Source organism: Mustela erminea, chromosome 11 (genome assembly GCF_009829155.1).
Source record: "Mustela erminea isolate mMusErm1 chromosome 11, mMusErm1.Pri, whole genome shotgun sequence".
In the NCBI taxonomy this organism is placed as follows: Eukaryota; Metazoa; Chordata; class Mammalia; order Carnivora; family Mustelidae; genus Mustela; species Mustela erminea.
Genome location: NC_045624.1, coordinates 87,904,932 through 87,921,594, shown reverse-complemented (window position 1 = coordinate 87,921,594; position 16,663 = coordinate 87,904,932). Strand labels below are relative to the sequence as shown.

General features: G+C 48.3%; 1 protein-coding gene across 7 annotated transcripts in view; it reads left to right on the top strand.

The window, feature by feature from the left end:
- Positions 1-16,663, top strand: part of ATXN7L1 (ataxin 7 like 1) — a 235,357-nt gene that overhangs the window by 30,399 nt on the left and 188,295 nt on the right. The window contains exon 1 of one of the 7 annotated variants that reach the window (XM_032305522.1): positions 1,734-2,736. The exons of the other annotated variants lie outside the window; for them this stretch is intronic. The gene's annotated coding sequence lies outside the window, so the exon portion shown is untranslated. Of the gene's footprint in view, positions 1-1,733; positions 2,737-16,663 lie in introns of those variants that run through there. 7 annotated transcript variants of the gene reach the window in all.

Below are 16,663 nucleotides of genomic sequence, written 5' to 3'. Positions count from 1 at the left end.
CACCATGTTGAAGTCATCTCTGAATTGGAGATCTTCCTTTCAGAAACACTTATAAAGTGCTAATTATGTGCTAGTCCTTAGTATTAGTCCCAGGTTCCCGCTGGAGAGACTGAGGCATAAGGGAGTAGAGTACTTGTCCAAGGTCAGCCAGCCAGTGAATGGCAGAGCAGGGTTCTAACCCAGGCCCTCTGTCTGCAGACTTTATGCCCCCCAAGTTGTCCCCACAGGAGTCTGTACCTCACCTACCTCCCATGTCATCGTAGGGATCAAACGCAAAACCCTCTTCCAAGCATGAACACTGTGCCACGCGCACAAGGTCTAGGGTTACTCCTGCCTTCCATATTAGCAATTAGATTTACAGGAAGAACACCTGAGACTCATGTGCCCCAGGGACCCACCTGGTCCCACCCTGAATGTATTCCTTGTGACTTCACCAAAGAAATTAGGATTATTATCTTAAACCCATGTTTCTTTTGGTCGCAGAAAAATGTCCCAGAAAGGTTTCTGGGAAAACTCCCAAGATTGCCTTATGCTATATGGGGCCAGAACTTGGAGGGTGCAGGCAGACCAGATAGATCCTGGAATTCCTCGTACTGGCTGGGGCAGGTAAACCTAGAAGGGTGACCTCACCTCCAATAAGTCATTTGCAGTTCGTATTTGGAAAGGGGCCCAGTCATAAGATCAGGCAGTGTGCATACCCCCATTTCTTCTTGGGGCTTCTGGTCTGGAAGCCCACAGGGATGCAGGGGAGGACGTGAAGGCTCCCTGGCCCAGCATTTGATGGTTGGGTGGGCGAGAGGTTTGGAAGCTGTCGGGGGGGTGGGGGGGAATGCATGATCTGGAGAAGATATAAAAGGTAGCAGTAGAAGCCAGAATGTTGCCTGGATTCTGGCAGGGGTGAATCCAGGGATCGGGAAATTCCAGTAAACGTGACCCAAAGAGCTGGTATGTTGGCAGGCTGGATCGAGACGTGAAATGCACCAGGCTTTTTAACCTAGCAGCACACAGGCGGGCCCCAGGCAGGCCTCTCTGGCTCCTCCTCCTCTCCCCTACAGGGGCGGACTTTGTACGTGCCCTCATCCTACAGAACCTTCACAGCAGCCTGCTAACTGACCTCTCTCCTGCTTATTGCCTCTCTAATCTGGTCTTACTGTCTCCAGAGGGGTTTTTCCAAAACTCACATCTGATTGTTACTCTGCTTCTTAAATGACGTTAGAGGCCCCCTGGGCTCTAGTGAGTGACACTGGGCACATGGCCTGTCACACATCCAGCCCCGGCTGCCTTCCCCTGTTGTTCCTCTCTTTCTCACTTCTGACTCAGACCACCTGGCGACTTCCTACACATCCATGAAGACCCAGTTCAAGGGAAGTTTCCCTGACCCCATTCCACCCTCGGCCCTGTGCATAGTTAACTGAGTCCTTACCTGGTTCCTGGCATGTCTCGGGTGCCTCTGTTATAGCTTCTGTCATATCTTATTATTGTTTCTTATGTCACTTTTTTTTTTTTTTTCCAGTGGGCTCATGGTTCCTTTAAGACAGGACCCATGGGGGCACCTGGGTGGCTCAGTGGGTTAAGCCTCTGTCTTCAGCTCAGGTCATGATCTCGGGGTCCTGGGGTCGAGCCCCACATTGGGATCTCTGCTAGGCAGGGAGCCTGCTTCCCCCTCTCTCTGCCTGCCTCTCTGCCTACTTGTGATCACTCTCTCTCTCTGTCAAATAAATAAATAAAACCTTTAAAAAAAAAAAAAAAGACAGGACCCATGTCTCATACATACCCCTTTTTTCCCCACGCCCAGCACACCGTAGGTGCTCTATACATGTATTTTCCTATCAGTGTTCATGACCTATCCGAGTTTGAGGCAGACACTAGACTCACCAGCGTTCTCTGTCCTGCATGTGGGGCTGGACCTAAGGCTACCGGTCCTCATGGGCTACTGAAGCTCTTCCCTGTCTCCTGGGTACCCTGAGCTGCAGGAGAAGGGAAGGAAGACTCATCTCGCTGTGCCCCTTGCACAAACTAATGAACAGCTGCTGTCCAGACGGCCCAGATGGACTGTCCAATATAGGCCAAGTGGCCAAAACAGACTCATACGTGCTAATCAGGTACCATCTGGAACCCAGTCCAAATGGGGAAGCTGCCAACAGTTAACACCCAAGTGCCCAACAGACTGAGAGTGAGGTCCAGTACAGTAGTGCTGGGCTGAGGCACGGAAATCCCCATCTTGGATCCGGAGCGCTCAGGCCAGGAAGAGATGCCAAACCCTCGGGCAACCGCCTTCCAGGTTCAAGTTTTGATACTCATTGTAGGTGCACAAAACCCACAAGCTTTTTTTTTTTTTTTTCCTTCCCCTGCATGCAGCAGCAACAGCTTCCTAAAATGTCTCTCAGCTGCACAACTGCCCATAACCGCGTGCCGTTTGGCCTTTCTAAAAGGCAACACCTCTGCACTCGAATCTAGAACACCCACAGCCAAGTGTGTCACATGTTGTTGGCTTGTTTGGTTGGTGGCTGGGCATGGCGCCTCCCTCGAGGGCTGGCTTCCCCAGAGTTGAGTGGGCAATTCTGAGAGTTCTTCGGCGACGCAGTCTGAACCGAAGGACACGTATCTGTGCAGCAGTCACCCTCCGTGGGGGAATGGATTCCTTTGCTTTTCTGCTGGAGCGAGGGAAGTGCTTGAGACACTCTCCAGTGGACAGGAAGTGGAGGTGAGCCACTGCCAAACCTCCAGATGAGGCAGGTAGGTGGAAAAGGGCTCGCTCCTAGACCGGGCTGGCTCGGTTCCCAGGGCCCCAACACTTGGGGTCATTTCTGCATGGCCTGGGGCTCTCGCTGGTGCCAGACTGACAGTCAGGAGAAGGCAGTGAGCCGTTCAGGGGGAAGTGAAGGTTGCCCCTCAGAGCCCCTTTCCCTTCTCTCTGCAGGTTGCACGGGTGGTGGGGGGGTTGCTGACCCAGGGGGGAACAGAGATCACTTTTCTTACCTGGCCTCCCAGCTCCAGCTCCTGGCAGGGATCTCACAATCCAACAAATCTCTGCACGGGGGTGCGGCGGGGGTGGGGGGGTGCGGTGTGGCGGCGCCCCTTGTATCAAAAGGCTGAAATCCTGGGGGGTGTGGCCTGTGCCGCAGCTGTTTCCCTCCTGATTTCCAAGGATAATGTCAAGTGCCTCGAGTGTGTGAAATTCTGGCTGAAAGTGAATGATTGAAATGCTTTTTCCATTAAGCCGGCTCCCTTCTGCTATAGGTGTTTTCCTAACAACCCTTATGCAAATAGCTGTGAAAAGTAGGAAGTGGTAAAATGTCGAGAGTATCTTCAGCTCCTGGCTCCTGGCCGTGTTCTCAGCCGAAGCCTTCTGATTTTCCACCGCAAAAGAAAGAAAGAAGAAAGAAAAGCCGACAGACCACTAGCCCTTGGTGTGGCACCGGGCGACACAGCCAGGAGGCCTGTGCCGTTTTCTTGTCTGCAGCTTGGAGGGCAGGATTATGTTAGAACACTGAGCCATTATGGGTCTCTAGGATCACATATCGCGTGTTATTGTCTACGCAGCCAGTGTAAGTTATTGATTTGCAAATGGGCAGCATTCCTTTCCAACTCCCGTGAAGGAGGTTGGAGGGGGAGCTCTTTTCCAAGAGAGAAGACTTGATTCATTCTTTGCAAAAACATTTCCTGTGCAGCCCGACTCCTGCTTTTAGGACCTGAGCCATAGAGAGCGAATGCACGGGGTGCATGGCGTTCATTCATGAGGGAGGCGAACACTTGGCAGGTGGCCCCAAAGGCCCCGCGCACCTGCGGAGGTTGCAAGCTTGGCATCAGGCTCGCCATGCGAGCAGAGAAGGGTGGCCAGTGACCTGCGCCCCGCGGCAAAGCCACCTTCCGCAGGGACCTAGTAAAGCAGATCCACGGGGAGCGCCTGCTTGCTTCTGTGGCTCCTTTGTCAGCCGTTCACCCTGTTGAGCTTTTCCCTTACACTGTGGAGATTCTGCACCCCTCTTCGGTTGGTGCCGGTGAGGAGGGGTGAGGCAGTATCATGGCTCCACGCACGCCTCCCAGAACAGCCGGGTAGCATCTGATAGACCTTGTGGATTTCATTGCTTCCAAGATGCGAGGTGTTGACTCCTCCAGCGTTGAAATGCGTCTTTAAAATCAACGCTGTTATCATAGTTGAACTAGTCTGTCAGTTCTTCTCTTGCTTAGCCGTCCGTAAGATGAGGGTGCATTCTTCTAAGACCTGAAGAAATAGGGAGAACCAGAAAACCAGTCCATTGGTCTGACCACTGCTTCAAGAGAACCTCAAATCAGAAAGATTCTTCAAGGATCTGCTCAGAACTAAGTCCTGCCCTCACTGGCTCCCCATCCCAACAGTTCTGGGGCCCACACGCCACCTGGTCATGGTTGCCGTCTGTCCCTCGTAATTCACTTTTCCTTCACTTCATCTCCAGAAGCCTCACCCTGTGCCGTGCACAGGCCACCTCATTGTCCTACCCCTTAAATGTCCTACCCTGGCATCCTGTTTCTCCCTTATTGCCCTCTCCTGGGCTTCTAACATGTTCATCTCATTCCTTTTGGTTTTTCTTCTTTCTTTCCTTTTTTTTTTTTGAGGTACGTTGACATACATTATATTAGTTTCAGGTGTGCAACATAATTATACAGTGTTTGTCTATATTGTGAAATGATTGCCACAATAAATCTAGTTTTCAGCCACCACCACACACTTAGCAGGATTTTCTTATTTGAGAGTGAGAGTGAGTGTGAGAGGGGAGAAGGTCAGAGGGAGAAGCAGACTCCCCATGGAGATGGGAGCCTGATGCAGGACTCGATCCCAGGACTCGATCCCAGGACTCCAGGATCATGACTGAGCCTAAGGCAGTCACCCAATCAACTGAGCCACCCAGGCACCCAGAATTTTCTTAACTTTTAAAATCTACTCTATTAGCAACTTTCAAATATGTAATATAGTATTATTAACTTTAGTTACCAATGCTGTACATTATAGTCCTATGATTTATTTATTTCATAACTTGAAGAATATACCTTTTGACTCTCTTCCTCCATTTTGCCCCACCTCCCTCCCCTCCCCACGCCACCCCCCCAATAGCTACCAATTTGTTCTCCATATCTATGGGCTTTGGTTTTTTGGCTCATGTCCTTGTTTTGTTTTTAGATGCCACATGTAAGTGAGATCACACAGTATTTATCTTTATCTGTCTGACTTACTTCACTTAGCATAGTGCCCTCAAGATCCATCCATGTTATTGCAAATGACAAGAATGAGTTCTTGTTTATGGCAGGGTAACACTTGTGTGCGTGTGTGTGTGCGTATGTGTGTGTGTGTATGTGTGTACCACATTTTCTTCATCCATTCGTCCATCAACGGGCACTTAGTTATTTCCATATTTGGACATTGTAAATAATGACGTAGTAAACATGGGAAGTATACATCTTTTTTTTTAAGATTTTATTTATTTATTTGACACACAGAGAGAGATCACTGCCTAGAGAGAGGAGGGGGAAGCAGGCTCCCTGCTGAGCAGAGAGCCCGATGTAGGGCTCGATCCCAGGACCCTGAGATCATGACCAGAGCCGAAGGCAGAGGTTTAACCCACTGAGCCACCCAAGTGCCCAGCATACATCTTTTTGAACTAGTGTTTTTGTCTTCTTCAGATAATACCCATTAGTGGAATTACTGAATCATATGGTCATTCTGTTTTGAACTTTTTGAGGAACTGCCGTACTATGGCCACAGTGGCTGCACCAGTTTGCATTCCCCAGCAGTGCACAAGGGTTCTCTTTTCTCCACATCCTCATCAACACTTACTGCTTGTCTTTTTGGTTTGAGCCATTCTGACAAGAGTGAGGTGGTATCTCTTGGTGGTTTGATTTGCATTTCCCTGAGAGTGAATGATGTTGAGCATCTTTTCGTCGGTCCGTTGGCTATCGTGTATCTTCTTTGGAGAAATTCAGATCCTGTGGCCATTTTTAATTGGATTATTTGGAGGGTTTTGCTGTTGAGTTGTAGGATTCTTTATATATTTTGGATATTAACACCATATCAGATATATGATTTATAAATATTTTATGCCATTCAGTGGGTTGCCTTTTTGTTTTTTTAATGGTTTCCTTTGCTCTGCAGAAGCTCGTTAGTTTGATGTAGTCCCACTTGCTTATTTTTGCCTTTGCTTTTGGTGTCAAATGCAAAAAATCATCACCAGGACCGAAGTCAAGGAGCTTATGTCTATGTTTTCTTCTAGAAGTTTCATGGTTTCAAGTCTTATATTCAAGCCTCTCATCTATTTTAAATTAATTTTTGCATATGGTGTCAGATTGTGTCTGGTGTCATACTTTTGCATGTAGCTGTCCTGTTTCCCCAACACCATTTATTGAAAAGACTCTGCTTTCACCATTGTATAGTTTTGGCTCCTTTGCCGTAAATTAATTGACCCTGTATGCATGGGTTTATTTCTGGGCTCTCTGTTTTGTTCCCTTGATCTGTGTGTCTGTTTTTATTCTGGTACCATACCGTTTTGATGACTCTAGCTTCATGGTATAGTTTGATCATCTCATTTCTTAGATCATTTTTGGTCCTTGGATCACTTTGGTTGTTAGGGTGACCCTGCGGCTCTTGTGCAACTTGGGGCCTTATAGTCTCAAGCTGCAATAAGACGTTCAGCTAAATAGATATGGCCTCTTCCTCCCGACAGAAACATACATTATTTACTGGCAATCATTTGCCCCTGTTGTCACTGTCGTCTGTACGCTAATGATCCAAGGGCTGTGCTGGAGTGATGGGGCCTGCCCAAATCCTGAACCGTCGGAAGCTCCTCATCTCCGTGACTGTTCTGAGGCTCCAGAATGAGTATCTGTCTGCTGCCTCCAAGGTCTGTGCAGTTGAGACATTTCCCATAGGTAGGAGAGAGTTCAGGTTTCCAGTGGTTTCCTTTCTGATCCTGCATCCCACTCTCCTCCGCCTCAAGCCCCCAGGTCTGGGGCACTGCTCCCCTTTGAATGTCCTCGGGGGATACAGGAGGACCTGCTCCTTCTTCCTTCACCCCCTCTCACCAGGGATAAGTCAGATCATTTCGCCTCAGAAGGAGCCTGTTCTCACACATTCACTGAAGACCCCTCACCCCTCACTTTCATCCCTCCACCTGTTACCTCAGCAAAATTCTGACTGTTTCTTTCTCTGCTACTCTTCCCTCTTAAAAAAAAAAAAAAAAGACATGAGAAATAAGGGTGCCACTAGCCAGACTTCCCTAGAAGGGTTTTGGTTTTTTTTTTTTTTTTCTTTTTTAAAGAAAAGTGACAGCCTCTGTCACCAGTCCTGTGGAAGTCCCTTCAGGATCTCCACCGTCTGGGTTTTACGGTGCTCTATGACAGTCAGATCTATTTTGGTTTCATGAAAGGTCAGAGAAGCTCTTCCCAGCCAAAAGAGAAATTGCTTCCATTTTATAGGGAAATGTATTCCAAGTCCCAAACAAGAACTTACAAATGAACTTTGGGAGCAAAACCAGTTTGTAAGATGAAAACTACTTCTCCAGAGCCTTTTAAAGCTGAAATCCTTGTACACGAAAGTCTAAACTGAGATACTGAGATACCAGATCCAAACAGTAGTCTCAGATTGTCATCCCCACCAAACCTGTCCCCTTTTCCTCTGGGAAACAACTTTTTTTTTCTTTAACTATAAAATCAAATTGTAAAATTATTTAAAAAACAACCACCCATAGTCCAGAGAGGCATGGAGTAAAGAAGGTAAGCTCCTTTCACCTGCACAGACCTGAGGTGGCCGCCCTGCCTCCATTTTGCATTTTGCTTTCTGCTTCCCTTGGCGTTCATCCTAATCATCTTCCCACCAGAATTCATATGGCCTGACCTCATTCTGTTTAAAGGCCGCAAGAATGTTCCATTGTTTGAGTGAACCATTTCTTTAGCGAGTCCCAGAGACCACCTTTCAACCCAGCAAGAGCTAGTTCCCAGTGGCCCAGTGGGTCTTGGGGAGACCTGGGCCCTTGCCTCCCATCTGCAGGTCATGAAGGGGCAACCTGAAACTTCCCATAACGAAAAGTGCCTCTCCCTTTTTTCCTCCAAGATACGGCAGGATTGGTTCTGGTCATATGGTCTTTGCACATAACACAAGATACTTTTCTGAGCCTCTGCACCATGCATGGCCAGAGGCAGAGGAAAACAGTTCCTCTCCTTTAAGAAATCTGCAGACTCACAGATAATGAGAAAATACCCAGCAGTGGCCACTTTCAGGAAGGGAGTTGGCAGTATGTGTGTATCTGGATTCCCAAATGTGATGACATTTGACCCCAATGACTGGACTTCCAGGAGTGTAAAGTGAGTAAATAAACATCCTTGGGCACACAGATTTATACACAGGATTTTCATTACTCTATTGTTGATAAAAGCAAAAAACCGTGGCTGGTGTGTCCAAAGACAGACCAGTTAAGTAAGTTGTGGTACATCCATTCAGTGGCATAGTGTGCCACCACTTGAAACCGCATTTTCAAAGATAGTAATGACATGTGAGAATACAACAAAACATTCAATGAACCATGTGGGATACAAAATTATAGGCAGTATGCCCATAAATTATTTTTTCCAGTATTTTATTATAAAAATTTTCAAACGTACAGTATACTTGAAGGAATGTTGCAGTGAGCTAACTACCAGTAGTTCTACAGTTAACATTTTACTGTATTTACTTCATTTTATATATATATATATATATATAGGAATAATATGTGTCCATCCACCTGTGTTCCTTCTATCCCTCCAATAAGCCATCTTGGGTTTTTTGATGCATTTCAAGTTGCAGACATCAGTAAATACTGAAAGAATCCCATAAATATTTCAGCATGTGAATCATTAATTAGTATTGAATATTTGTTTGTATTTTTTTATTTGAAGAAACATTTATATACAGTGAATATACAAACCTTATACAATCTCTTAGTTTTAACAAATCTATTTGTATAAAATTCAAATCCCTATCGAGATGTGGAACTTTGCCACCTGCAACTAATGTGTCATTGTGTGTAAACTCTACTCAAATTAAAACTGTGTGGAGAGAGAGCATTACAAATCATGTTTATTATTTTTCTTATTAGGCACACACTCTTAGTTATATATATGTTTATATCTAGGGTATGTGTCTATATGGGTATATGATTTTCTTTACTATCTTATATTTGCCAGTGGTATACAATGAATACATCTGTTCATTCTTTTAGTCATCAGGGACTCATTGATCATGTGGTATGTGTCAGGCTGTGACCTAAATACAGGGTACTCTGGGGTTTTGGATTTTGGGGAGTTGTTTTTAAGATTTTTAAGTAATCTCTGCACCCAACATGGGGCTCGAACTCATAACTTCAAGATCAAGAGTCTTATGCTCTATCAACTGAACCAGCCAAGTGTCCCTGGAGGATTCCGTGGTTAATAAAACTATAAAACTCCCTATCTTTATGGAACGTGTAGTCTACTAGGTGAAAGTCAGTAAACCAAAAATAATGCAGCAAGGAAATAGGGAGTAAGCAATGGACTATGACTGGCACAGGAGGCCTCTCTCAGGAGATGGTATTTGACCAGAGAACCAAATGATGTGAGGAGAAAACCAACTGAGAGTCAGAGAGTCTGGGGTGGGGGGGATTGGCAGGTGTAAAGGTCCTGGGGCAGGAAGGGAGGGCAGCTGCCATGGCTGGAGGAAACTGAGTAAGGCAGAATATGATAGGAGGTAGGGTCAGAGTGGGAGGCAGGAGCAAGCCACATGGGGCTTTGTAGGTTACACAGAGAGTTAGGATTTCATTCCAGTGTTGAGAGAAGTCATTAGAGTGTTTTAATCAGGGGAGTGACTTGATCTGATTTTTGTTTCTAAAAGCTCTGTCTGTTCTGTGGAGCACTGGCTCTAGTGGAGTAAACCATGAAGGAGGGAAGCCAGGAAGCGGGGCTTGCAGTGGGGGTGGCCGTGAGTGTGACTGGCAGTGGGCACATCCAGGACAGCCTGTGAAGATGGAGCTGACCCTACTTCATGAGGGATTAAAGGTGGGGTGGGACTGGGGACGGGGGGCAGGTATCAAGACGGATTCTTAGTTTCTAGGTCCAGGCAGCTGGGGTGAACGATCGTGGTATAACTGAGGCAGGTGAAGAGAAGTAGAGTCAGGAGTTCTGTTTTGGGCGTGTCGAGCACAATACCTTGCAGACCCTTCAGTGGAGAAGTCAAGCAGGCAGGGGCTGGGGGAGCATGCCTGTGCCCCAGCAGCGTTTTTATCAAAACGGGGGATTGGAGGTGCAGGTCCTGTGTGACGCCCTTGTGGGCAGTGGGGTGAACAGAGGAGAGAGAGGTCAGGTTGGAGGCCAGGCAGTGAGGAAAGAGAAGAAGCCAGAGGGTACGGCCTCGGGGCGTTTACGGAAGAAACGACTGCTCCTGCCAAACACTCCTGCAGAGAGGGGGAGCGTGAGTGAGCAATAGTGAGGGCATGTGACACATCCAAGGTCATGAGCAACTTTGACAGGAGGGAGGAGCAGCAGGAGTGAATTTCTCCGTGGAGTGCGCAGAGAGGGAGTGTGGTGGCTGCCATGTCCGCCGAGGGCCAGAGGGTGCATCTATGGAAGTCCGTCGTTCATTCGCCGTCCACTCATTCACTCATCGGCAGATATTGTGGAGTACCCCCAGGCCCAGACACAGCTCTCAGATTAGTGAACGCGACAGGCCCCTGCCCTGTGGAGAAGGGAGAAGACAGTAAGTAAGTAAATAAGACAACCCAGGTGGTGAGACAGAGAGTAACAGAGGTTTAAACTGCGCAGGTCCGCTTAGACAGTACAATAAAAAAATACAGTACAGTCCTATAAATGTATTTCCTCTTCCTTAGGATTTTCTCTCTCTCTTTTTTTTTTTTTCAATTTTATTTATTTGAGAGCAAGAATGTGAGCACAGGCAGAGGGGAGCAGCAGGCAAAAGCAGAAGGAGAAGCAGGCTCCTTGAGGAGCAGGGAGCCCCAGCGTGGGGCTTGATCACAGGACCATGGGATCACAACCTGAGCTGAAGGCAGATGCTTAACTGACTGAGCCCCTCGGGCGCCCCACATACGATTTTCTTAATAATCTTTTCTTTTCTCTAACTCACACGATGGTAGGAATGCACTATCTAATACACACAACCTACAAGTAAGTGTCAGTCAGCTGTTTACGTTATCAGTAAGGCTTCCGGTCAGTCAACAGTAGGCTCTTCCTAGTTAGGTTTGGGGGAGGCAGAAGTTACATGCGGGTTTTCTACTGCACAGTGTGCCCCCCACCCCTGCACTGCTTGAGGGTCTGCCACACAGGAACCAGACAGGGCAGTGTGGCCCAGACCGCCACTCTAGGGAGACTGCTAGGGAGGACTAGAGTTCACCTTTGAGCTGAGACCCAAGTGATGAAAGAGGGAAGGGAAATGCAGAGCAGCCGGTGTGCTGAGTGGAGTGTGCTCCTCATTCGGAAGACCTTTGTCCAGGACGCAGGTTGGGGGGTGCGCCTAGGGCCAGGTGGAAGGGCTTGAGAGGCCCTGGAGGAGGAGCAGGCAGGGCCTGGGCAGAGAACCCCCGGCTTGGGAGGGATGGGCCCCGGCTGTGGGTTTCATCTTCCAGCACATGGGCCTGGAGCGGAGGGCAGTGGGATCAGGGATCTGCTGGAAGATGACTCTGGCATGTGCTGAAAATGCTAGAAAGTTGGCCCTGGAGGCAGAGAGCCAGTTCAGAGATGGTTGTTGGGGGCGGAGAGGGGAGTGATACTCAATTTGTGTTTTCAGTAAAAACTCTTCTTTGGTTAACAAGTCTGTACACCAGCATTGCAAACTTTTATTTTTCTCAAAATCATACATGTACACAATTTTCAAAGATCAAACCATACTGTAAGTCTTGTAAGAAAAACCATCAGTCCCCTCCTTTTCCTCCATTCCCACTCCCAGATGCAGGTACTGCAGAACACTTTTCATATTGTTTTGTGATAGCTACTTCTGTAATTTAAAATAACTGGCTTTGGGGCATCTGGGTAGCTCAGTCGGTTAAGCATCCAACTCTTGGTTTCCGCTCAGGTCATGATCTCAGGGTCCTGAGATAAGACCCCCCCCCACCCCCTCACCCCCCACTGGGCTCCAAGCTCAGCAGGGAGTCTGCTTGAGTGAGATTCTCTCCCTTTGCCTTCCATCCTCCCTCTCCCCCTCCTGTGCCTGTTCATGTGTGCTCACTCTCTGTCTCTGTCTCTGTCTCTCTCTCTCTCTCAAACAAATAAAATCTTCAGGGAGACCTGGGTGACTCAGTCAGTTAAACATCTGCCTCCAGCTCAGGTAATGATCCCAGGATCCTGGGATCGAGTCCCGCATTGGTCTCCTTGCTTAGTGGGCAGTCTGCTTCTCCCTCTCCCTCTTCCTACTGCTCCCCCTGCTTGTTCTCTCTCTCTCTGACAAATAAAATCTTTCAAAATAAATAAATAAATAAAATCTTTCAAGAAACAAATTTAAAAAAAATTTAAAAACTGGCTTTTTTTTTGGCCATTTCTCAATTTTTTAGAAGTTTTTATTAGGGGCGCCTGAATGGTTCAGTTGGTTAAGGGACTACCTTTGGCTCGGGTCATGATCCCAGGGTCCTGGGATCGAGCCCCACCTCAGGCTCCCCCTCCTCTGTGGGGAGCCTGCTTCTCCCTCTCCCTCCCCCTGCTTGTGCGCGCGCTCTCGCGCTCTCTCTCTCTCGCTCTCTCTGTGTCAAATGGATGAATAAAATCTAAAAGAAAAAAAAAAGTTTTAACATTATGTAGTAATGTCCTGCCCTGAGAAATGAACGTTCACTTCCTTGATAGTCCTTCCACACACAGAATTTCTCTTCCATCCATCCCTCCAAGATAGTTGCATGGCAGTTTTTCACTAAGTAGGTACTGGGGGCTCGTAGTCCTTATGCCCATGGAGGCATCACAGCTGAGGCTGCTAGTGTACTATGATGACATGTCCTCTCTTACCCAGCTCTGATTTCCGCCACCTTTTGCCGTGGCAATGCAGAGGGTATGATGGTATGAGGTTACGGGAACTTTCCAGCAAGCTCCCTATGGTTAGCTTCCCCAACCCCTCAACTCCTGGTCCTCCCATCCTTGCCCTCCCTGGGTCCTTGGGGCTCAAATCAGCCTGGGCCCACCCCCAGCTGGGGTTTACAAAGTCCTTTGCTGTTTGTCCAACTGCTCCCCAGGAGCATCCAAAATTTTGTTGACCTCCGAGATCGCCCCTCTTCTCCTGTCTTATTCCTGTTGTTCATGTAGTTTGTGCTTTCCAGACTTTAGATTTGCTGTCGTTGTCGTGGGACTTCAGAAGACAGTCGAGGTAACCGTGGTGACCCATCCGCCCCTTTTAGCCACAAGTCTCCCAGAGCATTTTTCATGCTTTCCGGCTCACAGCGTTTTCCTAACGGATGTCGGCACATGTTCCCTACTTAATGATTTTCGCCAGCTGTTGCCCACCTCAGCCCACAGGGTTGGAACTCGGGAGTTCGGAAGTGCCCGTCACCACAGCTGGTGACTTCTAGGCTTTTCAAACCTCTCCTGGTTTCTCCAGAGCAGTCTGGGAGACCTCCTGAGTGGGCCTGATGTGCCTTCATACTCTATTGCTGACACTATGGGGCCTTCACATTTATTTGGCGGTTTTGAAGCAGAACCCTTCCCGCAACGGAGGTGGCGAAAGGGGCAGAGTGATGAGCAGGCAGGCTGGAGCATGGCCTCCAACCAGCTGTGTGACAGTGCACAACTCACTCAACCTCTCGGGGCCTTAGTCGCTTCATCTAGGACGTGAGACAAGTGGACTAGAAAACCTCGTTTCTTACCCAAACCTTGCTTAGAGCCCTCTGTAAAAACAACAACAACAAAAACAAAAAATAAAACACACACACACACACACACACACACACACACACACACACACACACAACTGATCTGGTGGAAGGAGGAGTGACAGATGGCCCTGGGGTGATCTCTGATATACTTCTGAGGCACCTCAGGGCTCCTAGGAACCTGGATTGAGAAGCCCAATGTACTTGAAGATGTCTCTGAAGTCTCAGTAGGGTAGCCCTGCGAATCTTCACAGTGTTCACTGCCCTGTAGTCAGTCTGTGATAAAATGCTGTTTGCAAGCAGGGTCTCAGGACAGGCAGCCCCCCACTGTCTCCAGGGCCCCTGGACTTATGGGGCCCAGCACGCGCTGTCTTCATCTCCCTTGCCCCCTTCAGAGGTGAGAAATATAGGTTCTTGCTTCTTCTAGAAGGGGTGGATTTGTTGATTTATGGGTTAAGAGCCCTGGGATGGGTATCCCCCCAACACGGGCTCTGTAAGAATACAGGAATTTGTTTTCCCACATTGTTTGCTTTTGATTTACTGTTTTGATGTAGGGCTGCTTTATGACTCAGATGTTATCTTCCGCTGCCAAATCACGTGTTAGGTATGTATAACATTTCCCACACAGCGACGTCTTATCCTCTTCCACAGTCACCACGGGCTGCACCCCACACCCCCGCGCCAGGGAGAGGGAAAGAAGGTTAAAAAAATAAATAAATAAATAACAAAAGAAAAAACCTCTTCTAGTCACAAACCAAGGCAGGCCGTGGGCCTGTGGCAGTGGTTTGCAAAGTCATTGTCTTTGCTGTTGATGGCAATGTTTGCAGAATAGGACTTTATCTGTCTTGGTCAACAAGACAGAGAAAATGGAGTCCCAGCTCAGGTTGAGGGGTGTGATGGGGAGGGCTGAAACCCCCTCAGCCAATCCCACCGGCCCCATTCCCCATTGTGGGGACCGACCCTGGTGTCATTTTTGCTTCCACTTCCTGTACTTGGTGTGACCTGAACCAAGTGATGTCACCTCGCAGAGCCTCCTTTTCCTGATCTGTAAAGTGGGGTAGCAGCTGCTAGCTTTGAGCGGGCCATTGGAGTGGCCTCAGCGACACAGACCTTCCCCTGACCTCCTCCTCAGACTCCTGAGCTCCTTTCCGGGGGAGCTTCACGTGGGAATGTTTTCGAAAACCTCGCTGTACCCCAACCTCAGCAGTTTGTAATAACTCGGTTTTCTTTTTAATCCCTTCTTTCCAGAGAAGGTCCTTGTAAGGCCCTTGTAACATCAGCTGTTAAGTGCTTGTGATTTTGCTTGGAATGTAAACAACATTCTGTCTCTGGCCCATTCTGAAAGGAAGTTTTCATGTTTTCTCCTCTAGCGGAAATAGCTTTACTCTGGGAAGTGCATTTTGATCATTTGCACTGAAGTCTGCAATTTTGGTCAACGCTGAAGGTGGGGAAGCCGGCGGTAGTGTGGACCTTCTCAAGGAATGTGCGTTTGTGGGGGTTTGTTGCTGTTCGCTCAATGCACAACTTTATCGTAAAATTGCACGGTCATGTCTCCCCTCTCCTGCGCGTTGGCCTCCAGGAGCCTTGTCTCTGTGTGGGCAGTGGCTGTGTTTTCAACTCTGGAGGGCTCAGCCCGTCAAAGGTATTGATGCCTTCTCCGAGCTGGAAATTGGAAGCTATGTATTTGCTCATCTTTCCTTGTGAAAAAGCAAAGAAGTCTGCTTATCTAGTATTTAAATTCTCTTTTCATTGACTCTGTCAAAGGCCTTATCCCATGAAGACATAATTTGGAAAGTATCTTCATAGAAAATAGCTCTCATTGTGTAAGCCGTGAATGTCTTCGCCTGGAGAGCTCATGTGTTTTTCCTGTAGAGATCAGTGCTGTTCACAACCTCTCATGGTCCTCGTGAGGGTTACAGCTTCTAAACCCTATGTTTTCCTTCCTCCCTTTTTTTTTTTTTTAAGATTTATTTATTTGGGGGGGGGGGTGAGGGGAAGGGCAAAGGGAGTGGAAGAGAGAGTCTTAAGCAGACTCCACACTGAACTCAGAGCCTGATGCAGGGCTCGAGCTCACGACCCTGAGATCATGACCTGAGCTGAAATCCAGGGCCAGTTGCTGAACCGACTATACCACCCAGGCGCCCCTGTGTTCTCCTCTTACCAAGTCCTTCTTCCGTTTGGGTTCTGCTTTTCATAAACTGTGAACTGTGTGAGCTGGGCCTCAGTGTCCTCCTCTGTGAAATGGGAATAATTATGGTCCCTCCCTCAAAAGGCTATGGAACGGGTAAACGGCGGTAGTGCTCATGAAGTGCCCAGCATGGTATCCAGTGTAGAGCCTGTGTCCAATACACGGCTCTTCTTGCCTCTCACGTTCATAGTCATCAGTCTCACGTGGGACAGAGACTGATTTACCTGCCTACCCCTGGGACTTTCGGTATCCCTCCTCATCCCAGCCTTCCTGTGGAATTCAGAGCAGGCCCAGCCCTCTGCAAGGTGCTGTGTGCCTCGGGGTCTTTCTGGTTCGTGGTCAGCTGTATGTTACTGCAAGCCTTGGCCTTCTAACAAGACACCCCACCCTTGCTCTCAGGGACAGGAAGCACAGATGTCTCCCGGCTCTCTTACTGGGCAGCAGGGTTCTGCGGTGGTGTGAATGCCGGGTTCCTCACCTGCTGGGATGGTGAAAATGTAATGTGTACCTCCCCCAGGCCCAATCCCAAACTGTAAGCCATGCACAAGGAAGCCATGGGTCAGGGGTGTTAAGAGCCTAGGTGTGAGGCTGGACTGCCCGAAGTCACCTCCTGACCGCACCACGGACTAGCTGTGTG